This window comes from Bidens hawaiensis, unplaced genomic scaffold (genome assembly GCF_021521415.1).
Source record: "Bidens hawaiensis isolate Kalapana, Puna unplaced genomic scaffold, B.hawaiensis_p1.1 tig00009191_1, whole genome shotgun sequence".
Lineage (NCBI taxonomy): Eukaryota > Viridiplantae > Streptophyta > Magnoliopsida > Asterales > Asteraceae > Bidens > Bidens hawaiensis.
The window spans coordinates 50,010-77,280 of NW_027491678.1; positions in this window are offsets into that span (position 1 = coordinate 50,010).

The window sequence follows — 27,271 nt, forward strand, 5'->3', positions numbered from 1 at the left end:
CTACCCATATCGCGTTTCTAGTCTAATTATAACCATCAATGAACGGGGGTCCGGGGGGCAGCGCCCCTGGAACCGGGGTTCTGGGGACGGCAGCCCCTGGCTGGGGTTAACCTCTCAATCCTTTATGGTATCTTCTATAAATTAATAAAGTTCAAGGGCTATTTTATAATTAAATCATACTTTTTCTATGTCCAGGGACTGCCCTGTCGTTTATCAAACTTCTAGTTCGTTACTGGGCTATTAATGAATTGGGTTCATAACGAATGACCCTTTCGTTACTTTATAACGAATTGACCATTATAACGAACTGGTCCTTGTAACGAATCAGACCTTATAACGAACTGGTCCTTTGACGAACTGAACCCTCTAGTTCGTTATCTCCTTTTAACGAATGACTATAAAGAATTGGGGTTAATTCGTTATCTTTTTCATTAACGAACTGGATACGAACTAAGGCTAGTTCGTTAAGCTTCCTTTAACGAATCATCTGGCGAATTGCCTCTAGTTCGTTAACTCCCCGTTAACGAATTACGGTTGTTCAGAGAATGCCAGAAACATTCTTTGACGGCTTAACCTCGTACTTGCCTTTTCCGGCGCCGCCATTGCCGGAAAACCGGGATCTCGCCGGAAAGTGAGATCTCGTTTATATCACCACCGTTTTCAACGTTTTTCGTCCCGTTCGATCCAGATCTGAGCTATGGTGACCCCTAAGCTCATCTTAGGTTCGGTTTATACCCGATTACACCCGGTCTCGTGACTTTAATGGTTCAAAGGTGTCGGCTCGTCGTTTTGTGACTAAATCTAACGGGTTTGAGTTCATACAATATCATACTATCATTACCTTGGATCGAGATCGGTTTTCTTTCATGGTTTGGGTAGAGTAAAGAGAGAAACTAGAGAGAGAGCTTAAGTGTGTGTTTTGATGGTGTATGGAATATGTGTAAACAAAGGAATTAAATGGGTAATTAAGGTTTATATAATTATGGACCATGGACATAAGTCTATGGTCTTTTTCTTCTTTCCTTCTTAATCCAAGTCCATAACCCATATCCATTTAATCCAACACTAGCCTGACTCATAATAACTCATGTTTTCTTTTTATTAACCGAAACGAGAAAACGGGATGTTACAAGTCTTCCCTTCTTAAAGAGGTTTCGTCCCCGAAACCTAACTGTTACATAAACAAATTCGATAAAACTTGTGCATCTCTTCCTCGGCTTCCCATGTAGCGTCTGATCCCTTGCGATGCTTCCATATCACTTTCACTAATGGGATAACTTTACGACGAAGCTGCTTTTCCTTGCGGTTGACGGGTGGTCCATGGGACAACCCTTAATTAATTTAAAGCCGTAATTATCATGTTTTGTATTGGTTTATTTGGTGGAATTAGATGACTACGGTTTGTTCGGTAAATTGTAGGTACAAAGGATGTTCCGGAACTATTATGGTGTATAATGAAGAAACCAAAGGAACCGACGAGTTGAGAAGACCAAAAAAGTGAAGAAATTGAAGTTTCGTGGCTGAAGTCCACCGTGACCTACGGTGTAGACCGTGGGCTACGGTCCAAGATTGACAAAAATGGCAGAGGGCACCGTACCATGGCAAATATGGGCACCGTGAGGACCACCGTGACCCACGGTGTACACCGTGGGCCACGGTCCAGCATTTCAGAAGTCCAGCGTGACCCACGATGTAGACCGTGGGCCACGGTTTATGTCGTAACTGCCGAATTCTTGTGCTCTATTACTCGTTTTTTGGCTAGACTTTTCATTATCTTTCATTCACATCTACCTATGGACGACTTTTTGAGAGCAAAGACAATACTTTGGGAATTCTTATCATTAGTTTGGGTTTGTGATTTGTATGATTACCCTAATTGATGTGATGTTGAATCAAACTATGTGTGGCTAATCATCTTCATGTTCTCTCCCGAATTGTAAGGTTTTCTAATTGAATATTTGTTAATTGTTTATGTTATTGGTGAGATAGTATTTTGATCATATGATTATTGTGCTATGGTGATTGTGTATTTGTTTGTAATTGTTAGTGTGGTATAAATTCGTGTTCTTGACTATTCGTTCTAGGTGCTATAGGCAATCGAGATTTAGTAGAAGAGAATTAGGGTTTGCTATACTATATTGATTATTCAGTGATAACCTTGCGTTTTTTATAATCCAAGTACTTCGTCCTCTTTGATCACTTTCAAATTCACTTTCACGAACTATAATTGTGTAGTTCATCCCATAAGTAAACATTAACTTTATCAACATTGAAAACCTGAAATCGGGAGAGAGCATTCTTTCTCTTATTGTTTAAAACTCGTTTAATTGTTTTAGTTATTTTCGTTAATCAAAATCAAACAACCAACTATTTGAATTTAATTTTTGCATTTAGTTTAATATAGATAAATTTCATAACTACTTCGTAACACAATTCCACAAACTCTCTGTGTTCGATACCTGCTTACCGCTAGCTAATAGTTGTAGTCGGTTTATTTTTGAGTTAGTCTTCGACCTCACGTCATCGGTCAACAATATATATTGGTTGCTCAATGTAGTTCAACTGTTCATCAACCTCAATGTCCATCAATGACACATGAGATTTGTCATCTGCCATACATTTCCCCGGGTGAGAAACATGGAAGGTTGAATGATTTCCTTCTAACTCTTCGGGCAATTCCAGCTTATAAGTCGTTTCACCCACACGATCTATAATCTTAAACGGTCCAATGTACCTCGGACTCAACTTTCCTCTTGTCCTGAAACGAATGATTCCTTTCCAAGGTGAGACCTTGAGCATCACATTGTCATCAACGTTAAACTCAATCGGCCATCACCGCTTATCAGCATATGAATTCTGTCTGTCTTGAGCAGCATTCATTCATGCCTTGATATGATCGAACTTTGAAGAAGTTTCTTGCACAACTTCTAAACTTCCCATCTCTTTTTGACCAATCTCTCCCCAACATACCGGGGTTCTACATCGTCTACCGTAAAGCATCTCGAACGCTGGCATACCAATACTTGAATGGCAGCTGTTGTTATAAGAGAACTCTGCCAAATGCAGATGATCACCCCAACTTCCTCCAAAGTCTAAAATACAAGCACGTAACATATCCCCAAGGGTTTGGATCGTCCTTTCAGACTGTCCTTCTGTTTGAGGATGATACGTCATACTGATTTTCAACCTCGTCCCCATAGCTTCATGGAACTTCTTCCAGAACCTCGAAGTAAACCGAGTATCTCTATCGAACACGATCGATAACGGTACTCCGTGCTTGGATACAACATCTTTAATGAACAAGCTTTCTAACGTTTCTGACGAGATAGCCTCTCGTATAGGCAGAAAATGAGCACACTTGGTCAAACGGTCCACAATCACCCAGATGGTATCATGATGCCTAGCTGTACGAGGCAGCTTAGTTATGAAGTCCATGGTGATGTGTTCCCATTTCCGTTTAGGGTTCTCCAGCAGTTGCATTTTTCCATAAGGCTTTTGATGTTCGGACTTGACTTGTAAACAAGTTAGGCACTTACTGAAATAATCTACTACATCATTCTTCATTCCTGGCCACCAGTAATCTCTTTTCAAATCTTGGTACATCTTCGTGGTTCCTGGGTGAATTAAATATCTTGACTTATGAGCTTCGTCTAAGATTCTACCTCTAAGATCTCCATGGCGAGGAATCCACATACGTTCAAACCTATTCTTAACACCATGTGTTTTCCATCAACTCATCTTGCTGGCCGTAAATTCTCTCTTTCTTCGCTAACCCTTCATCCACTAATACCTCTGACTGCACTCTGATGATTTCTTCAAAAATACTTGAATTCATAATCAACTGGTATGCCTTTACTATTGCAATGACTTTGCTCATTCTTACGACTTAGCGCGTCGGAGACCACATTAGCTTTACTAGGATATTATTTAATGTCGCAGTCTTAATGCTTAATCAACTCCAACCATCTACTCTGTCTCATGTTCTATTCCTTATGATCGAAGAAGTACTTTAAGCTCTTATGATCTGTGTAAATGGTACACTTAGTACCATAAAGATAATGTCTCCATATCTTAAGAGCATGCACTACCGCTGCTAACTCTATATAATGCGTAGGGTAAGTACTCTCATGAACTTTCAACTGTCTAGACGTGTAGGCGATCACTCTTCCTCGTTGCATCAACACGCAACCTAACCCACGATGCGAAGCATCAGTACAAACAACCAAGTCCTCGTCACCATCGGGTAAAGCAAGGATTGGAGCTTGCTTGAGTATTTTCTTTAATTCCTCAAAAGCTTCTTCTTGAAACTTACCCCAACTGAATACTATCGACGTTCGGGTCATACCGGTCAACGGTGCGGCTATCTTGGAGAAACCTTCGATGAATCTCCTATAGTAGCCAGCTAACCCAAAGAAGCTTCGTATATCATTCGGATTCTGTGGAGTCTTCCAATTCTTTATCGCTTCAATCTTAGCTGGATCCATGGTAATCCCTTCAGGATTTATCACGTGACCTAGAAATTGCACTTCTCGTAACCAGAAAGCGCACTTCGAAAACATAGCATACAACTTTTCTCCCTTTAGAACCTCCAATAATTCTCTCAGATACTCGGAATGATCATACTCGCTCTTTTAATAAATCAATATACCATATATGAAAACGATAACTGACTTATCCAACATTGGCTAACACCCTATTCATTATATCCATAAATGTTGCAGGAGCATTTGTTAGACCGAATGACGTCACGAGGAATTCGTAGTGTCTATATCAAGTTCGAAACGCTGTCTTAAGGATGTCTGCCTCCTTCACCTTCAGTTGATGATAGCCTGATCTGAGATCTATTCGCGAGAATCAACTTGAACCTTGCAATTGGTCAAACAAATCATCAATCCTTGGCAAAGGATATCTATTCTTTATTGTAAGCTTGTTCAACTAGCGATAGTCTATGCACATTCTCATACTCCCATCCTTCTTCTTTACAAACAACACTGGTGCGCCCCACGGGGAAACATTAGGTCTTATGAAACCTTCGTCGAGGAGTTCTTGCAGTTGGGGCATCAATTATTTCATCTCGGATGGCGCTAGACGGTAAGGCGCTTTCGCGACGGGTTGGGCTCCTGGTACTAAATCTATCTGAAATTCTATCTCTCGCTCCGGTGGCAACCCCGGAAGATCCTTAGGGAATACTTCTAGGTAGTCGCGCACGATAGGAACATCTTTCATTTCTTTCGTCCCGGCCGTAGCGTTGACAACATATGCCAGGTAGGCACCACGCCCTCGTCTTAACAATCCTTCGGCTTTTATCATCGTAATGACATTAAACCCTGAACTTTCTTTATCACCATAAACCGTCACCGCACTACCATCCAAGGACCTTAACTTTATTATCCTACTATTACCTGAGCTTCATACTCAGACAACCAATTCATTCCCAAAACCACATCGAACCCTCCTAAGGTTATAATATACAAAGTAGCAGGGAACTCTTGTCCCTCTAATTCTATCTTACAATTCTTAACCATTTTCATTATTTTAACCGAGGTGTCACTAGCGGTTTCTACTATGAAAGTTTCAGACATTCGGCAACATTTCATTTTAGCTAATTTACTAAATGTTGTAGCTACAAAACTTCTATTCACACCAGAATCAAACAATATTGAAGCAGAAATACCGTTTACTAAAAACGTACCAGTCGCGACATCAGGAATCTGTCTGGCTTGTTCCTGGGTTAACATGTAGGCTCTAGTCCTTGGCCTGGCTTGATCAGCATCTTTCTTTCCACTCCCTTCAGCACCACCATCGGTGCACTCCCTTTCCATATGGCCTGTCTTGCCACATTTGTAATACACGGGCTTTACACTGCACTCATTGGCATAATGCCTTGCCTTCCCGCACTTATAACAAACATTAGACCCAAAACTGCATTCTCCACCATGAGCCTTCCCACACTTGTGACAAACATCAGAACTCCGACTCCACTTGCATTCACCACTATGCATCTTTCGACAGGTCTTACACGACCTCTTCTCCCAGACTCTTGGCTGTTTGTTCTTGGGGTTCCACAACTGGGTACCAGGTCGTTTAGTAGGAGCAACCCACATCTTATCCTTCTTCTCTTCCACCACCACATCATCTGTCGACAAATCGTCCTAAACCATTTCTGCCAGCCCTACAGCAGAATCAAAAGTACCCGGTCTACCAGCCTTGACCAAGACGCGAACATTCTGCGGCAGCCCTCTAAGGTAACACTTGATCCGCTTGGCCTCGGTGTTCACCAAGTCTGGCACCAACCAGGACAGGAGGTTAAATTCAGTGGTGTATTCGCGGTGTGTCATCTTACCCACCTTCAGACTTAAGAATTTCATTTAAACCCTTTCAACCTCTGCATCCGCACAAAACTTCTTCATCACCAATTCCTTCAGATCATCCCACTTCATAGCTTTGACCTCCTCCCGGGTCTTCCCCTATTCAACAGATTCCCACCAGTACATGGCTTCATCACCAAACGATTGGGTAGCGTAACCCACAGCTTGGTCAGGACGGCACTCGCTAATGCGGATAACATTGTCCATAGTGGTTATCCATTGGAGAGTAGCGATTGCGTCTCCCAAACCAGTTAGCTTCGGCAGATGGCAACCTTTGAATGACTTGTAGTTGCACCCGCCTTGGCCTCTCCTCCTATCATCAACCTTCACTGACTTAACCACGCTCAAGGCCTCCTTCTCTCCTTCATCTTCCTTCTTACTCTTTCCCCATACTTCTCAGAAGTCTTCGCATGACTTCCAGCAGACTTTTCGGGATTCCAGTTCTTCGCATCAGCTGCTACCGCTTGAGCAATGGCAGCTTGAACAGCAGGGTCAAGTTGATACCCTTCGTTGTTACTTGGATTTCGACTAGCTACACTTCCTTCCCCCTCAGCGTTAGTAGTTGATTCTACCGACGGTACTCGGACAATACATGGCCTACCGCGACGTCCCGTACGACCTCCTTGTCTGACGACCTTTCTTGCTCCAGCCATTCGTATTCTATAAAGAAACACAAATGTCATCAATTAAGGAACCATTTAGTACACTGATAGTAAGGCTAATAGGTAATAACAGTGGCCAGCTGTGATTAGCTGATCATGTTACTTTCCGTATCCTATACATTTCCCTTTATGAGTCTATTTGTGCTAAGGTTCTACTTCTAACAGTTAGACAATCAAACAATTCATGTCATCATATACTCCTATCCCTAGTAATTAAGCTAGCATTCATACATTCTTTATATAGCAGTTAAGCCAACATCAACATACATTATTTAATCATACACGTTACCGTTACTGAGCTTGCTTGAGTGACACATGGCATTCTTGGACTGGTATCTTCTTTGTTTTCTAACTTTAATCACATCCTCTGTTCGAGTCCAAGCATGTAGGATGCTTAAATCTCTCGAACTTTGCTCTGATACCAACTTGTAAGGCCCCGATCCCGGTTCCTTACTTTGGACGTTGGATTTACTCATAAACACAGTTCTAAATATCAGAGTTAATAAAAACTTTACGCGGAAGATAAAAACTTCAAACCAATATATTACATAACCAACAATTCTTGTCTTAAAGAGCATTCAAATCATTTAAACATAAAACATTATCTTTTAAATAACATAACATTTCCTTGAGATGCAGTGTCTTCAATTCCATGCCATGTGTTTCCCCTCAAGCGAGCTGCCTCATTCTACTCACCTGCGTACATACTAAAATTCAGCTACGCTGAGTGAGTTCTAGTTAATCATACAACATACAATCAGTTCACATAGTTGCACACATGCCCGAAGGTGTGTACATCATTCATAATTTACTTTACATACATAATTATCCATACTACGCAAAGAGCCTTCCGCCCTATAACCTCATAGATATTATAAGGGTCTGGTCCCCAACATCACAGATATTATTAGGGCCTAGTCCCTATCCTCACAGATATTATTAGGGTCTGGTCCCTATCCTCACAGATATTATCAGGGTCTGGTCCCTTTGTTTCGTGCAACTGTAACATACCTGTCTTTACATACCTTCCTTAATAATACGTGCAATATCCGAAGATCGTTCACGTACTATCAACGTAACATACATACATCATTCATACATCATATATATGTCAGTCCTATCTTTAACTACCACCTGACGGTACATGCAATATCCGAAGATCGTTCACGCACCGTCAAGAAATCATCATACATTAATCATACCAAGCGTACACTTACCACTTAAGGTAAGTGTATTATGTAAGGCCCCGTTACCGGTGCCTTACATTTGGACGTTGGATTTACTCATAAACACAGTTCTACTAATCAGAGTTAATTAAAACTTTACGCGGAATAGCATAATAGATTCATAACATGTCTTAAAACATTCACTTTGTCTTTACAAATCAGACATAACATATAAAACATAATGGGTCATCATATGCCAGACGCTTATTCTTCTACCATGTGTCCCTGCTCAAGCCAGCTGCCGCATTCTACTCACCTGCGTGCATACTAAAAGTCAGCTACGCTGAGTGAGTTCTAGTTAATCATATAATACACAATCTGTCACATACTTGCACACATGCCCGAAGGGGTGTACATTAATCATACTTACTCTTCATACATAACTATCCATCCTATTTAAAGAGCCTTCCAACCTATAACCTCACAGATATTATAAGGGTCTGGTCCCTAACATCACAGATATTATAAAGGGTCTGGTCCCCAACATCACAGATATTATAAAGGGTCTTGTCCCCAACATCACAGATATGATAAAGGGTCTGGTCCCCAACATCACAGATATTATAAAGGGTCTGGTCCCCAACATCACAGATATTATAAAAGGTCTGGTCCCCAACATCACAGATATTATAAAGGGTCTGGTCCCTACCATCACAGATATTATTAGGGTCTGGTCCCTTTGTTTCGTACTACTATAACATACATGTCCTTTACATACTTTCCTTGACAATACGTGCAATCTCCAAAGAGAGTTCACGTACCAGCAACATATCATACTTTCATCATACTTAATCATTCATACATCATTTATACATCATATATATTCATACATACAACATTCATACATCATATATATCAATCATATCATTAACTACCACCTGACGGTCCACGCAATATCCGAAGATCGTTCATGCACTGTCAAGCAATCATCATACATAATTCATACAGGGCATACACTTACCACTTAAGGTATGTGTATTAACTATCACATCGAGTAGCACACAGCCCCGAAAACATAACAAGGACGTGGGGCTAGAAACTCGCCTGGATCATGTTGCATTCACCGTTAATTGTTATCCCTTTCCTTAATTGAGCACGGCTAACTGTTAAATATATTTCTTTGTTAATTAACCGTATAATTAATTAAGTTGGTATTTTGGTTAACCAAATGCATTTTCTAAGTTGGGCTTGCTGGTTTAGTTCATGATGATGGGCTAGTCTTGTTTTACCTTATGGGCTTGACATTTGCGGACTTAGTTAAGTCAGTCCCATTGTCAATTAAAGCATCTGGGCCTAACTGGGTTCAGGCCCAAACCAAACAGAAAACTGAGTGGCCAAGAACTCAAGGCAAAGAACTCTGGGACCGAGAATCCATGTTGACCGAATACTCATGTTGACCGAGAACTCCCTTTTTGACCGAGAACTCTTTTCTTGACAGAGAACTCAGTTCACCGAGAACTCAATGGCCGAGAACCCTCAGCTTAGACCAAGAACCCTCAAGTCAGGTGTGTTCAGCTCATCTTTCTATCTTTATCACTTTTACCTAGCTCCGTGAACTGTTTATGGTTCATATCATGAACTTTTAACCACTTTTCTCCACTATTCATAACCGTTTTACACCCATCATCATTATGACTTCAAGATCTAGCCCGTACTAGTCATAAAGTTTAAACCTTTATAGTGTTAAAACGTTCTAGCTAGATCTAGGGTTGCCTTTATGAACCATACATAATCATGAGTTCGTTAACTCCATTTTAATCCTCAAGTTTGCAACTTTATGTTATATCTATACTCGATTTACTATCCTACTAAGTTTCATGCAAAACCGACTTCGTTTACCCATCCTTTTCACAAACCGAACACTACTCGTTTTACCCGAAACGAACCAACTAACCTGTTTATTATCAAGTTCATTACTTTATCAATAATCATGACCCGATCTATCATCCTACCAATTTTCATGTAAATCCGTTCATGAAAATGTCAGGTCGTTTCGGATCGGATCTTTATCAATCATGTCATAACTCACACAAAATTAATCGTGTTGACAAGCAAGTTAATGACGGGTTACTATGTTTAGAAAGATGACCGTTTGTTAAAGGCGGAATCAATAACAAACATACGGTTGCAGTGAATATTCAAAGATACGAAGACACACGAAGGATTCACTCAAAAGATTTCCATTTATATAACGTTAATCATACAAAAGGATAGTCGATTAGGGTTTAGGAGGAATCCTAGGACAGCCGTCACACACAAAATATTCTCTTAATTAATGTGTCGGTCTTATCCTCTCTGTCTCTCGTCTCTCGTTTTTCGTCTCCTGGCGGTGTGCCCTAATTATTCTATTTATAGGCCTGCCAACCTAGGACAGCTATCATTCCTTCTAGAAACCCTATCCGATAGTACATATTCAATTTACATATTCAAAAATTATACTAAGTGTAAAACAAGTCTTCCGGGTAGGCTTTTCATTAAACTTCAGTCTCCGAGTACGCAGTGTACTCGGCCTTCCTTCAGACTTGGTAACCATAGAGGTGTACTCGGAATCAGTTTCCGGTAGACTTTACTTAGAGAATATTTTACTTAGACTTCAATCTTCTTGGACTTATCAAACTTTGCTCGACAAATCCTTACGAGCAACCTTGTTCTTCTAAGATCCTGTTCGGCTCATTGTCAGTTAAACAACTTATTGATAAGGCGTACTCGGGAGTACATACCTTAGTAGAGCAGAACCTTACTCGATATGACTTAGAGAATTCCATCAACCCATCAAGTATACTCGGACCATATTTATTAGAGAATACCTTGCCCGGTCTTCCAATTACTTGGCTTCTTGGACTTGGTTGACCAAACCTTACTCGGAAGAGTAAAATACTTGGTCTTGAAGAACAACCCTGCTTGACAAAGTGAACCTTACTCGGATATGCCAAGTTAATGAACCTTACTCGGAAATCACTAAAAAGCATACCTTGCTCGGATATCCACTTAAGAAGATTATTTGAAGTAAACCGTGCCCGGGAGGCAAAATCTCGTACTCGGCTAAGTAAAAGCTTACTCGAAGGTCCAAGGTGTACCCGGGTTCAATACTTAGCAGTTTCTGAGGAGGTTGAGAAGATTCCAATCTTCAATATTCTTCATTTAGGTCAAATCTCCTCATTTGGGTCAAACTCTTGACCCAACAATCTCCCCCTAGATTGGAACACCTCTGCTGACCCAAAACACTCTAAGGTTACTTACACTTAGCAAAATACACATCAAATTTCATAATTGAATTACATAAGTAAAAAAAAAATTACATAATCAAAGGTTTGTCCGAAGACATTACAAAGCAAAGCCTATTCTATCTCATTTGTCTTTTCCTCTCATTGTAGGCTGCTTGTCTTCTCAGCTGGATCACAGATGCTGCTCTTTCTCTGAATATATTGAGCACTTGGTAGTGAGTGTGTCCTTCTGGTATCACCAAGTCTCTTATATCAGTAAGATCATCATTATGTAGGCATGTCAGATCTGCATCCTTCTTGATTGTTGCCAAGGCCTTCCCATCTGAGTTCCTCAGCACATAGTGGCCAGTGTCTTCTTTGTATTCAACTTCTGTAATGACACCGTTCTTCTGCACTGTGTAATTTGGCCTTCTCATCCTTCTTCCCAAGCTTATACAAGTCTCCATGTTGGACAGAGGATTTTGATCTCGGACTCTCATCTGGTAGTTCAGTTCAGCCCTGTCCATTTTCTTCAGTTTTTCTGACCTCTTTGACTTGCGAAGTTGGATCAGTCTCCAACTTCTCTTTTCTTTCAAAAATTTGAACCCATCTGCAGCCTGTTCCTGCAGATACTTAGATAAGTCGTTCATTTGTCTTCCTGCTGATCTGTCCCTGTTCCTGTAATCATACAAGTGAAGTGTGGCCATCCTTCTTAATTGATCTTCATTATACTCACGGAAGTCACTTCTGACCACAATCTCCCTTAGCATTCTGCTCTCCATAATCACTTTCATAGAATCAGTAACTGAATCATAGTACAGCTCTCTGGGTAGATCCACATCAGACTGTGGTCTTGTTCTTTGGTGTACTGAACCGCTTGATTCTCCTCTTCCTGCTTGGCCTCTTCCTCTTTGCAATCTTTGATGAATTGGTGGTCTGAATGGAATTGATTTCTTGGGCTTTTGAGGTCCCAAGTTGAATGTCTTTACAAATATTGCTTCCACCATCTCAATAGGAAGGTTTGCAATCTCCACTATGTCATGCCCTGCTGCCTCCAGCTCAATTAACATTTTGATCATTCCTGTAGTTCTTGCTAGTCCTGCAGGCACAAATCTGCCATCAGAGTAATATCTGGGATTTTCTCCCTCCCTTAATGCTTTTTCCCATTCATCCTTCTGCAGATAGAAAAGAGTCTTCAAGTCCTCTTTCTCCAACACATTAAAGTCTTCTTCAGTCATCCCTCTCTTGTTTATCATTATGTTTCTTAGGATGCTGATCATTTCCTCATTCTCCCAAGGCATAAATGGCTCAGTTTCTTGTTCAAGTTTAGCATCATCTTGAGGGATAGGAATTTCAACAGGTTTGACTTGCTCTTTTTCCTTCTCCCTTAAGGTCTGAATTCTTCTTTTCCTCTTTGGAGGCTCATTAGGTAGTTCTGTTTGAATTGTGCTCTCAGTATAGACCCTTTTTAACTCTTTCTCTTTTCTTTTGGAATACTGGTCAAATACTGCCTCCTTGCTCAGATTTCTCACAACCTCATGCTTCATGCCTTTCTCAATCAAATACCCACACATGCCATCATATTTCTTTTTTAATTCTTCCAATTCCATCTTATCATCTTGTTTCACAAACTTTTCTGCAACTATCTCTTTCTCACTATTATAAAGATCTTGAATTTGTTCAGCAGTGTACTTTTCCAATGCAGCTTCAGGATAGCCTCTGACTTTCAAAAAAGTTTTATAGTGCTCAGCGTTTTTCTTTCTTTTCTCAACCTTCTTTAAGACTTCCTCTGCATTTATTTCAATTATGCCCCTTTGAATATAAGTCATTTCAGCTTAAGGGGTCTCAGCAGTAAAGCTTGTGCTAACTTTTTCACCTCCTTGATTAGGGTGATCATCACCCTTTCCATCAGACTCCTCAGAGTCATCCTCCTCATCATCTGATAAGTTATTCATGGCATCTATTTTGGGTTCATCAGAGGCAGGATGCTCTGGTTCAGTAACATTCACATCAGGAACCTCAACCTCAAGGACATCAACATCAGGGACCCCTGGTAATTTTTCTCCTGGTTTCAGTGTTTTCAAGGGGATTGCCCTGATTGGTTCATCATCAGTCTGTTCATCAGATTTCTTTCTTCTTTGATAGGTCTTTTCATATCTTCTTTTTCCCCAATTACTAGCAGGGTTCTTTTTCATATCCTCCTTAACCTGTTCTGCCCATTTCTTGGCAGCTGCAGATGCAATTGACTCTCCAATCTCTTCAGGTATAATCATGTCAGTGTTAAGATTGGTTGATGGTTCAACAGTCTGCTCTTGTTGCTCCTGAAACTTATTAACCACCTTTCTCAAAGAGTCATCAAACTCTTGAGTTTTGTTCATATTCACCAGAATTTCAATAACCTCTTGATCTGCCACATCTTGAAATATTTCTTTTTCTACACTGGCTTTATTGATCAATAGGTCCTGCTGTGCCAACTCTTCTTCAGTCAATGAATGGGCAATTGCTTCCCTTTCTATTGACTCTTTAATCAGTCTTTCTTTCTCAGCAAGAGCAGCAGCAGCAGCAGTATCTACAAAGGATACATCTTTTTCAACATACACAGCAAGCTCATCCTCTGTTGCTATCCCTTTACCTTTTTCTTTTCTCTTTCTCAACTGCTCTTCATCTTCCTCTTCATTAGAAGTTTCATATTCATCAATTTCCTTGAACAGTTAATCAATTCAGAATCATGCCCTGCTCTCTTGGAACTAACTTCTTGATCATCTTTAGGTTTAGTGTTTATTAGTTCCTCAGTAGTAGCATTCTTATTCACATTCTCTACAGTCAATTCCTCATCCACAATATCATTCAACTCTTCTGTTAGCACATTTTCATCATCATCATTGATTACTTCTTCTCTCACTTCCATTTCAGATTCATCACTAACATCATAATCATTCATAATCATTCTCAAACCATCAATATCATCAATACTCTCTGCATTAGTCATACCCACAACATCATCATTTATATTCTCCCCCTGTTTTGGGGCAGCTGAGGTCTTCTCAACCTCCTGCATCAGGGTTCGAATCATCAGTTCAGCATCAGCTAACCTTTTTAACAACATTTCATTTTCATTTGTTAGCTCTTCATTCTTTATACTCAACTCAACATTTTCATCCCTAACCTCCTCAACTCTCCTCTTCAACTCATCATTCTCCAACATTAGTTCAATATTTCTTTGAAGTGTGTTATCTTGTTGGCTTGAGGGTGGGGTTGTAGGGAATGGTTCATAAGTGGGTTGTTCAGTGATGGATGGGGATTGTGTGTGTTGTGTTGAGGTTTCAGGTTGGTCTAAGTTAAATGATTGAGGTGGTGTTTGATGTGGTGAGGTTGGTGGTGGTGAGTGTGATAGTGTTGGGATTGGTTGTTCAATGTCTTCCCTTTGCTCCCCCTGTTCAGGTGCCATCATCTCCATCTCCAAACCATCTCCACCGTCATTACCATCAACATCATCATCAGAGTCTCCTCCAACACTCTCATCATCACTCCCTTCTTCCTCCTTTGAGCTCAGCTCAGGCACAGGCATAACAGCCAAATCATGGTTTAATAACCATGGCAGAATTTCTAATGGAATACTTGCATCAAAATTGTTAGAAACACCAGGATTCTTTATTCTCTTGTAGGCATCGGGATCTTGCAGTTTATGGGTGGTTCCAATTGTTGGTAAATCTTGTAGTGTGCTATTGAATATGATCTGCAGGAATCTCGGGTACTGTAAAAATCTTTTTCTTTCCGGTTTCTTTAGATTCCCCACTAGCCCATCAAGGATCATCTTGGAAAAATTAAATGGCAGATCATAGATTGTTCCAACGGTGGCATTTGCTAGATCAAGACTCATCAAAGTCCAGGATCCCTTTCTTGGAGCAAATCCATGTATTATGTGATGAATCAGAAATCTGTACAACATTGGAAATAATCCCTTCTGAAACTGTCCCTCATGGACATTTCCTTGATACCCCATAGTTTCTCTGAAAATCTTCAACAGGTGCTTCGTATCGAAGCTGATATGATTGTGATCATCATCATTCAATCTTAAACATCTTTTGATCAATCTTTCAGTGATCTGTATCTCCTGTCTGGCGACGGTTGCCTCGATTCGTCTTTCATTACCGTCTTCAATAAGCTCTGCTGATCTCCAGAAATCCAAGGAGTGATTTCTGTAGATAATCGGGCTTTCAGTGAGAGCAAAGATAATGTTTGACCGTGCCATCCATAAGATCATTCGAGCCATCGGTTCATTTTCTGGTGTTACTTGTAGTAGTGCGCACATATTGTGCTTTGGCTCAAAAACATACTTCGGCTCGTTGTCTGCCATATCTGTAAAACATAAACAAACATATTCAAAGTGAAATTAGACATAAAGTTTAAAACTTTAGACAATTTCAAGTTATAAAAATGAAGAAGAAAGAAAGAAATGTTCAAGAACCTGTTCTTCGACAAATTAATAACCCGAACACATAAACAGAGTGTTAGTAATCGAATACATAATCAAGTCACAATAACAATCTAATCGTGATCGGAAAACATAAAATTTTATGCTTACCGACTCGGAAATTAGTGGCTGATAAAAATTAGGGTTTGGATTAATCTTGAATTCGATAAGTCGGTTATTTTTCTTAGTAAGAGAGATTTGCAGTGGAGAGAGAGAGATAGAGGGAAATAATGTAGAAGAAATTTGCCTAAGTCCCTCTTTTATACATTTTGAAAGTGGGTTTTAAAGGCTTTTTGTCTTCTTGTGAATTACTAGCTGTCAACCAGTAACGTTATCCACTTGATATATTAAAAACATTTAATTTCATTTAAAATCATAAGACCTTGCCCGAAAAATTAATTTATCCAATGTCTGCTCGATCTTCTTCCACTAACAAACCTTACTCGGTCAAACTTTACTCGAAAAGATTTTCATTTTGAATATAATGTTTGCCCGAATACTTCTCTTTTTAAACCATGCTCGATCAAGAAAATTAATTTAAAGTTAAGACATAATGAAGAAAGCTTACCAGAAATACTTGATTTCTTGAGAAATAAATCACAAGACAAATAATCAAATATAGTTATAAAATAGACATTCTTACTAAGAATCAATTAAGATCCTCCCAAAAAAAAAATTCTCAAATTCAAATTAAAACTTATCTAGCATGAACCCCAAAAATCATAATCACTAACATATTCAAACAACGTATTCATTCAAGTATGAGTCTAAACAATTTCATCATACTAACTCACATATTCAATCAATGCATTCATTCAAGTATACTTGTATGAAGATAGTGCTCGAGCACTCTTTCAAATGTAAAGTGTGCTCGGACAACAATCTTATGCAAAGTATACCCGAATAACTTTTCATATAATGCAAAGTGTGCTCGAGACCAAATTCTAGCAGACAGTGTACTCGGAAAGTTAGGTATTGAAAATTACCAAGTATATTGAAGGAACACAAGTGTACCCGAAATATAAAGTGTGCTCGGAAAACAAAGTTTGCCCGAAAACACTTGTAATTTCAAAGAAATCATAAACACATATATCACAGAGCATGCTCGGAATGAAATTAAACACATAAACATTTAAGTGTGCTATAGTCTAAAATTTCATAGAGCTTGCTCGAAAATCCTAAGTTAGCACTAAGCTTGCTAGGATAAACACATTCAATCATCAGGTATGCCCTTGTTCGAGGGAACTTATCATATCAAACCATACCCGAAAAATGACAAACTTAAACAGTAACATCTAAGCGTGCCCGGAAAGATTAACAAACCTTTCCTAACAACATATTCACACAAAGCTTACTTGGTGTACTCACTTAAGTTCACAAAGTTTGCTTGAAAACACAATCAGCATATTACATGCAGAGCTTATTTGAAGCTAACATAAAACATGCATAGCTTACTCGAAACAAGAATTTCTTGTTAACAGTTAGCTATTTCAACACATAATCATCTCAAGAATTCAAGCTTGCTCGGAAAGTCAGTGCAACAGTGTAAACACTTCAAAGCATGCCCGAAAATCATAATGTTAGTCAAAAATGACTAAGCTTACTCGGAAAGGTTGAAAGTTGTCAAACCTTACCCGAACCAACATATTCACACATACACAACTGTTTTGTACTCGGAAAGGTTAACCTTACCCGAAAATACATATTCAAACAGTTTGTGCTCGAGAAGGTTATAAATCATCAAACCTTACTCGAACTTACATATTCAGACATAATCACCTGTTTTGTACTCGGAAAGGTTAAACCTTATTAACCTTACCCGAAAATACATATTCAAACAGTTTGTGCTCGAGAAGGTTATAAATCATCAAACCTTACTCGAACTTACATATTCAGCCTATTTTAGGCAAAATGCAACACTTTTTGACTTAAACCACTTTTCAAAGACATTTCTAAGTTATGTATCGTTTCAGAACATAGTTTAAGAGCAAATGGTGCATTTAGAGATCAAAATTTCAGTTATACTTCATTTCAAAACAATTTCTTATATAAACTGAAAAGATCTCAGGAATGGGATCATATTGACTAAGTAGCTATCTCATTACTTCACTCTCAGCATTATTATGACAACTTAGATAGGTTAACAGCAGGTATAAACTTAGCATGATTTTCACCTCTTTGGTGATATGATTAAGGTTCAATTTGAGCATAATGCAATAATGGTCAACACTGTGCTATGATGCCTCATATCTCTTCTCAAAGCTTATTTGGCTTTCCCCAGATCACCCCAATTTGACTCCAACCTCCTGTATTTGGTCAAAAATAGTTTCTTATGACAGAACTTATTGTATTTTTGGACTTTTGTTATTCAAACTTATAGAGGTTGAACGTTGGACTTACAGTTAGCAACATGCCTTTCATTCAAGATGAGACATATTTTGTCAACATCTTTCTAGTTCTTGTTGTAACCCTCTTGTTTGATAAAATATTTAAAACACTTATCAACTTTTGGTTGATTTATTCATTTTTTTTTTTTTTTGATATTTTCTCAAATTTTCTAAAAACATGTTCTTTGTCATATATATAAAAAAAATGTTTCATTTTGGTTGACCAAATAACAACAGGCTTGTGTATGACTGGGTAATCACTTTTCTGCCATATCATTCGGAGAGATCTATCTTGAGACATGCAAAACAACTATGCATCTCCACATAAAGATTAGCATATTCATTAAGTTTATATCACCTTAGATTTTACATCATCATGGGAAAGCAACCATACAAGTTAATGACTATACTAAGGTCTTTTTAGCCTATTAATTCCATATGATCAGCTAAGTAGTCAATGTACTATCATTTCCCAATAAATACAGTTTAATATTCAATCACCCCAATTTCTCTTCATTGTCAGGTTAATGGCTATCCTATTTTGACCAAAAGTGGTCAAACAGGACCAAACATACATGTGAATATATGTCCTTTCAAAGTCAGAGTTATTGACATAGTTTTAAGTGAAGGAATAAGAAACAAGTCATAATTGCCCCAAATGCATTCAGTTTTCAGGTCAATGGCTATCCTTTGAATCTAAGAGTTTCAAGGACCAAACATACACAAGTGCATGTCCTTCCAACTGGGCAAATGACATAATTTTCAGCAAAAACAACTGTTTGAGATCTTTCCCTTTAAAAAAAATCCTTCTTTTAAGCTTCTTAAAAGCTTGAACTGAATAATCTTATCATATCTCAGCACCATTAATCAACTTGCTCATGTATTGACCAAAATATAGTATTTATGCAAAATTCATTATAAATTTCACTGAATCACTTAATTTTGACATAAAACACATTTTGACATAAACAGTTGCATCACATACTCAAATCTTAATCATTCTTACATCATCAAGAAAAACAGACTGTAATTTCATTCAATGTCTATTCTATCTTAACAACTTTAGAAGATCAGATTAAGAACATATTCAAGTAACCATAAACATGTGATTACTCATGACATTATATAAGCAATTAATCTCACCTAAACATATCAAATTACTTATCATAACATCAGATCAGTTAACAAGATAGTCAAGGATTATCATCAAATTCAGCCAAATTGCACAAATAGTTACCCAAGCACCTATCAGTTAACATCAAAACAGTGACATAATCAAAACATATTTAAACAACATATTCAGCAGCATATTCAGCAACATATTCAACTTGTATAACCTCTTCTAAAATATTCAAGTAGCACATAGAGGTACACAACTAAGCACACATCCCTAATCAGATTTCATCAGAGTTGATCATCCCCAGGGCTTTCAAAAGAAAGTTGAACCTGGTTCTATCAAGTGGTTTGGTGAATAGGTCAGCCAGATTATCACCTGTATCAACTCTTTGCATTTCAATCAAACCTTTTTCACTACAATCTCTGATGAAGTGATGTCTGATTTCAATATGCTTAGTCTTAGAATGTTGCACAGGATTCTTAACAGTAAAATATGCAGCAGTATTATCAATCAGAATAGGGGTGTTTAGAAAGTTCAAACCATAGTCCAGCATCTAATTCTGAATCCAGAGAACTTGTGCACAGCATGCAGATGCAGCAACATATTCAGCTTCTGCAGTGGAGATTGACACTGTGGTCTGTTTCTTGCATTGCCATGACACTAGCCTTTCACCCAAAAACCGGCATCCCCCTGATGTTGACTTTCTACTCATATTGCATCCATCATAATCACTGTCTGTATATGCAATCAGATCAAAGGATTGGTTCTTTGGATACCAAATTCCTAAGTCTGGTCTTCCCTTCAAATATCTGAATATTCTTTTCATAGCATTCATGTGGGAGACTTTTGGATTTGATTGGAACCTAGCACATAGACACACAGCAAACATGATATCTGGTCTTGTTGCAGTCAGATACATCAGAGATCCAATCTTTGCTATGTATTCATGTTCATCAACTGACTCCCCCTTTTCATCAGCTATCATCTTTTCTTTGGTGTCCATTGGAGTTGAGGCAGCCTTGTAATCATGACGGTTGAACTTATTCTGAATGTCATGCACATACTTAGCTTGGTGAATGAAGATTCCTTCATCCTTTTGTTGAACTTGTAGTCCCAGAAAGAAATTCATTACACCCATGGAACTCATGCTGTACTTGGACTTCATCATCTCTTCAAACTCCAAACACATATTTTCATTTGTAGATCCAAAGATGATATCATCAACATAGACTTGTACAATCAGCAAATCTGACCCTTGTCTTTTGTAGAAGAGTGTCTTGTCAATGGCTCCCCTTGTGAAGCCATTTTCAAGTAAATGAGTTGATAACTCATCATACCATGCTCTAGGAGCCTGATGTAAACCATAAAGGGCTTTGTTTAGCTTATACACCCTGTTTGGATACATGGGATCCTCAAAACCTGGTGGTTGAGTCACATACACTTCTTCATCAATCTTTCCATTAAGGAATGCAGATTTGACATCAAGCTGGAATACTTTAATGTTCTTTGAGGCAGCATATGCAAGAAAAATCCTTATGGCTTCCAGTCTTGCAACTGGTGCAAACACTTCCTCAAAGTCTATCCCTTCCTTTTGAAGACATCCCAGTGCTACAAGTCTAGCTTTGTTCTTAATCACCAAACCCCTTTCATCCCTTTTGTTTCTGAACACCCATTTGGTTCCTATTGCATATCTGTCATGTGGCTTGTCTACAAGATCCCATACATGTAAATCTCTAAACTGAGCCAATTCCTCTTGCATTGCCTCTACCCAACTATTGTCTTTTAAAGCTTGAGCAATATTCTTTGGTTCTAATTGGGATAGAAAGCAAGAGTACAGACAGATGTTAGCTATCTCAGAATGACTCCTTGTTACTCTTTCATGCAGGTCACCAATGATATTTCCAGCAGGATGATTCTTTTCAACAGTAGGAGTTTGTATTATCATATTTGTAGACAAATTTGTTTCAAGATTTGTTTCATTGATTTCAGGTTCTTCAATGATCAAATCAGCTTCTGCATCATGAAACTCTGGTGCTTCATCGTTGTGTTGTCTTGAAGTGGATGCACCATTGTTTCCCAGATTCAAACTTTGAAATAAGTCTTGAAATCTTGCTGTTGTTGCAGCTTCTTCATCATTTGTTTTGTTGCCTGTGTCACTCCCATTATGAACATGATCATTTTGTACATCAATACTATCTTGACTTGTCATTTCCTGATCTTGTTCAATGTCATTCTTTGAGGAGCTATTCACAAAAGTGTATTCTTTTTCTGTTCTAGCAACCTTCTTCCACAATTCTTCCAAGTCCAGTTCTTTCTTCTTATTTTCTTCAAGTACACTGGTCTTGTAGAATGTTTCATCAAAGTCTTCAGAATAAATCTTGAATGACTTTATTAACTTTTCATGATCAAACAGCCATGTTGCACCACTGACCGTGTTGAATTGATTCTCATTAAAAATAATGTCAGATGACTCTATCACACTCATGTGATATTTCACATAAACTCTGTAAGCCTTTGAGTGAGTAGAATATCCAACAAAGAAACAGTCTAGTGACTTAGTTTGAAACTTGTTCAAATAGTCTCTAGTGTTCAATAAGAAACATTTGCAGCCAAAGGGCTTGAAGAATTTGATGTAAGGCTTTCTATTGTTGAAAATCTCATATGGAGTTTTATCATGCCTTTTGTTCACAAGCACTCTGTTCTGAACATAACAAGCAGTGTTGATTGCTTCAGCCCAGAATGTGACAGGTAAGTTAGCATCAGCCAACATGGTTCTTGCAGCTTCTATTAGTGTTCTGTTTCTCCTTTCTGCAACACCATTTTGTTTAGGAGTTCTTGGAGCTGAAAATTGTTGCAGTATTCCTTTCATAGCACAAAATTCTTCCATAACTCCATTCTTGAACTCAGTACCATTGTCACTTCTCAGCATCTTCACTTTCTTATTCAGCTTGTTTTCAATCATTGTGACACAACCCTTAATCAACTCAGCAGTCTCATCTTTGGTACTTAGGAAATAAACCCAAGTATATCTTGAATAGTCATCAATGATCACCAAACAGTATCTTTTCTTTCCAATACTTGGTACACTCACAGGACCAAAAAGATCCATGTGAAGTAACTCAAGTGGGTGATCAATTGAGTTGATGAGCTTTGTCTTGTGAGTAGACTTGTGTTGTTTTCCCTTCTGACATGAGTCACAATGATCATCTGACTTAAATTCTCTTGTAGGTAAACCAATCACATGTTCACCCTTGACCAGTCTATTCATATTCTTTAAGTTCACATGACACAACTTCCTATGCCACAATTTAGATTCATTTTCAGTGGCTTTGGAAACAAAACATGCACCACCTCTTGAAATAGCATCTTTCATATTCAACTCATACAAGTTGCCATTTCTTGGTGCCATCATCATAATCATTTCAGGTGGGATCACAAACTCAGGTTTTAAGATGAAACAATGAGAATCATCAAAACTGACTTTGTAACCCTTATCACACATTTGAGATATACTCAACAAATTGTATTGTAGTCCCTCAACATGAAAGACATTGTCAAAAGACACCTTCCCATTTGTCAATATCCCTTTACCCACAATCTTTCCTCCATTTTCATCACTCCCAAAGGCAACTGGACCCTCATACTTCTCTACATAATTCACAAGTGACCTCTTGTCACAAGTCATGTGCCTAGAACAACCACTATCCATATACCATATATCATTCAATGGAGTGGCCTGTTCCTGCACAAAGAGAAATTTGATTAGTTCAGTGATGAGATGCAAGCTTCTTCAACTTGCAACTTATCAGTGTCAATTTTAGTGGCAGCTTGGGAAGTGAGTGTAGTAGGTTCAGGATCTTCATGAGTGATCTCCAAGTTGTCTGAATGGTCAGCTTCATAACCACACTCTCTTTGTGTCTTGACAAGTGAAGCTGAATTGTCAAGCTCAACTGAGGCAGTTCTCTTTTCTTGTAAGACATAGTCCTTAGATTCTGAGAAGTCTCTTACATCAGTCACAGCTACAACTTTAGCTTCATTTCTAGGTTTCCATGTGAAAACTTGTGGTTCATATCCATGTTTTAACAAGAACTTTTCATCACCAGTGAGTACAGCTTGTTTCTTTCTTTGATATACAGTTTTTCCTTTTGATTTCTCACTGCCTGATGATTCTTGTGACTCATCAGACTTGACTGAATGAGTTTTTTGGTTAATTTCAATGACTGGTTTTCCCTTATCACCTGCTTTTGCTTCTGAGGTGATTTACTTCTTCTCACATTTTCAGTCATATGCATCTTCTTCTTTGTCTCAACCTTCACTTCAACTCTTGTCTCTATTCTATTCACATTTCCCTTTCCCAAATACATGGCATACTTCTCTTTGTACAAAACAAAGTCTTGACCAAACTTTGTTCCATTTGGGACATGAAATGGCTGAAACTTGAGTCTCTCATTACATGAATCAGTATGGTGTCCATATTCATCACACTTTCTACACCACACCTTTCTTTTGAACATTTCATGTTCTTTTGGTCTCCTGAATCAACAGATTCAGGCTTTCTATATTTTCTTCCTTTTTCAGCAGCTTGAATTTCTTTTTCAGTAATTTGATCACTCAAATCACTCAGATCATCTTGATCCAACTCATCTGAATCAAAGTCATCTTCAGAGACTTGAACTCCAATTGACTTTTCCTCTTTCATTTCTTTCTTCATAACAAATTCACCATCTTCACTCACCTCAACATTCTTGTACAAATCTGCAACATCTTCTTTGTCTTGAAACACATCTTTGAATTGTTGTAGATAAGCACTTCTCTTCTCTTTGTCAACTTTAGGCATAAAGTTGTTGTTGAATGGTGGTGGAACAGCCTTGTACTTTTCATCTTCTTTTACTTTATTCAGAATTCCACAAATGTTTCCAGTTGAAACTAAGTTCTTTAGGAATTCATTTTCAGTTTGCAGCTTTGTATTCAGCACCTTTTCATCAATTACCATCTTCTTCAACCCACTAATTTCTGTTGTGAATCTTGTCTGAGCTCTATAGCTATTCATACAATCCTCTTCCAAACTTTTCATTCTTTCCTCACTAACAATCTCACTTGCCTCATAAGCATTGATAATGCTTTGCTTCTTAAAACACTCACTTTCCAGTTTACCAATCTTTTCTTTTAATTCATTGACACGTTTAGGTAAATCAGCATTAGGATCAGAATGTACCTTAGATGAAGATGCAGAGTCTATGGCCATGAATGCCACATTAGCTCTTCTGATATCATCTGCTATATCTTCCTCATGGTTACTCCAGTCAAAGCTTCCCTCATGCTGAGTAGTTACTGCCACATTGCCTTGATTTCTTGGTTGATTTTGGTTTGCTGGAATGTTGTGAGTTGCAGGGATTTGAACAGCTTGATTCTGATTGTTGTTCATTTGATATACTTGATTCTGATTCATGCCCTGCTGGTTGTTCATCTGAGGCTGATAGTGGTTATTAAAATTGGGATTGAAGTTGTTGTTTGGATGGAAGTTGTTGTTGTTGGGATTGAATCCTTGGTTATTGATGAAGTTCTGCTGGTTGTTGTTTCTATGCACATTCTGCTGGTATTGTTGTTGGTTTCTAGGCTGTTGGAACTGATTGACTTGAAAGTTTCTTGGCAAATTGCACTCTCTTGCAAAGTGTCCAGGCTGTTGACAGTTGTAGCAGATAGCCTTGGACTTATCAAATCCTATTCTTTCATTTGGACCAGAAACTAGTGATCTACCAGTTCTGTTGTACAGTCTCTTGCTTCTTAATGCCAACATTGCAGCTTGCCATTTGAGATCCATGTCTTCAAGGTCATCAGCATCTATTTGTTCCAAATCATCCTGCACTACACTTGTGTGAATTATGTTTTTGGCCACAAATGCATTGTAGGACTCAGTGAACATAGACATTAGGGCTTGTGCATCATTCCCTTGAACATGCCCTGTACCAGCACTTTGAGCATTTCCATTTCCAACAGAGACTGAATCATCATCAATCAATTGAACATTAAACCTCTGTTGACCACCTTGACTGCTTGAACCACCTCCAATGAATGACCTAGCAGTCTCATTGTTGTGATCACTTGGTTCTTCAATGATGGGAATTTGTTGTTGATTCTTTGTTGTAAGATTCCCCATTGGAGCAATTAAAGCGTTTGACACATTGAAACTTGGTTTATCTTCCTTGATCATTTCATTCTCTATCATTTCAAGTTCAGCAGCTTGAAGAAAACATACTACATCATCCAATTTCAATTCATTGAAATTTTGCTTTTGAAGGATGAATTTGCAAGCAGTATACCATTCTTTTGGCATTAAGTTGAGCAACTTTGTATTTAAATCAAAGTCAGTCATTACATAGTCAGTTGTTCTCAACTCATTCACAATACTCAGAAAATGTTCTAGTATTGACTTCAACCTTTCACCATCTCTATACTTGAATCTTTCTAATTGTTGCTTCAGTCTTTGCTTCTTAATGTTCTTCAATTCAGTGTTCCCTTCATACATCTCAAGGATTGCATCATACATTGCCTTAGCACTTTGATGATGTGTAACCTTTGTGAGGATTTCCCAAGACAGACCAAGTTTGAGCATAGCCAATGCCCTGTCATCAACCTTTCTCATTCTCTCTCTAACAGCAGCAATAGCATTTGCATTAGCACCTTCTTCAACAGCAGCTTGTGGTCCATTCTTGATAGAATTCCACATATCCAGATCATTATAACAAACAGCAGCCTCAAAAAGCACTTTCCACTTGGTAAAGTTCTCCTGACCATACAATCTAGGTATCTTATTAGTAGACACCTCTTGTTCCTCATATCCAGACATTTTCTTAAAATAAAAGTTAAGATCTTATCAAAAGTAGATTAAAACAATCAAATCTGAGAATAAATTCTTAGATCTGAGGTGTCTGATATGAATAGAACAAGATTCAACAATAAAAATCAAAGCTTTAAGTCAAATAAGGAAAAGAAAACACCTAAAACTTGTAGATCTGGAAGAAAAATGAAGAACAGAGCTTCTGACATCACAAATCAATCGAACAGTGCTCTGCTTACGTCATTCTTCTTCAAAACTTAATCAGCAACAATCTTTCTAAAAATAGCAGCAACAAGATCTGATACCACTTGTCAGGTCGTTTCGGATCGGATCTTAATCAATCATGTCATAACTCACACAAAATTAATCGTGTTGACAAGCGAGTTAATGATGGGTCACTATGTTTAGAAAGATGACCGTTTGTTAAAAGCGGAATCAATAACAAACATACGGTTGCAGTGAATATTCAAAGATACGAAGACACACGAAGGATTCACTCAAAAAAATTTCATTTATATAACGTTAATCATACAAAAGGATAGTCGATTAGGGTTTAGGAGGAATCCTAGGACAGCCGTCACACACAAAATATTCTCTTAATTAATGTGTCGGTCTTATCCTCTCTGTCTCTCGTGTCTCGTTTTTCGTCTCCTGGCGGCGTGCCCTAATTATTCTATTTATAGCCCTGCCAACCTATGACAGCTGTCATTCCTTCTAGAAACCCTATCCGATAGTACATATTCAATTTACATATTCAAAAATTATACTAAGTGTAAAACAAGTCTTCCGGGTAGACTTTTCATTAAACTTCAGTCTCCGAGTACGCAGTGTACTCGGCCTTCCTTCAGACTTGGTAAACATAGAGGTGTACTCGGAATCAGTTTCCGGGTAGACTTTACTTAGAGAATATTTTACTATGTAAAATATTCACCGAGTAGACTTCAATCTTCTTGGACTTATCAAACTTTGCTCGACAAATCCTTACAAGCAACCTTG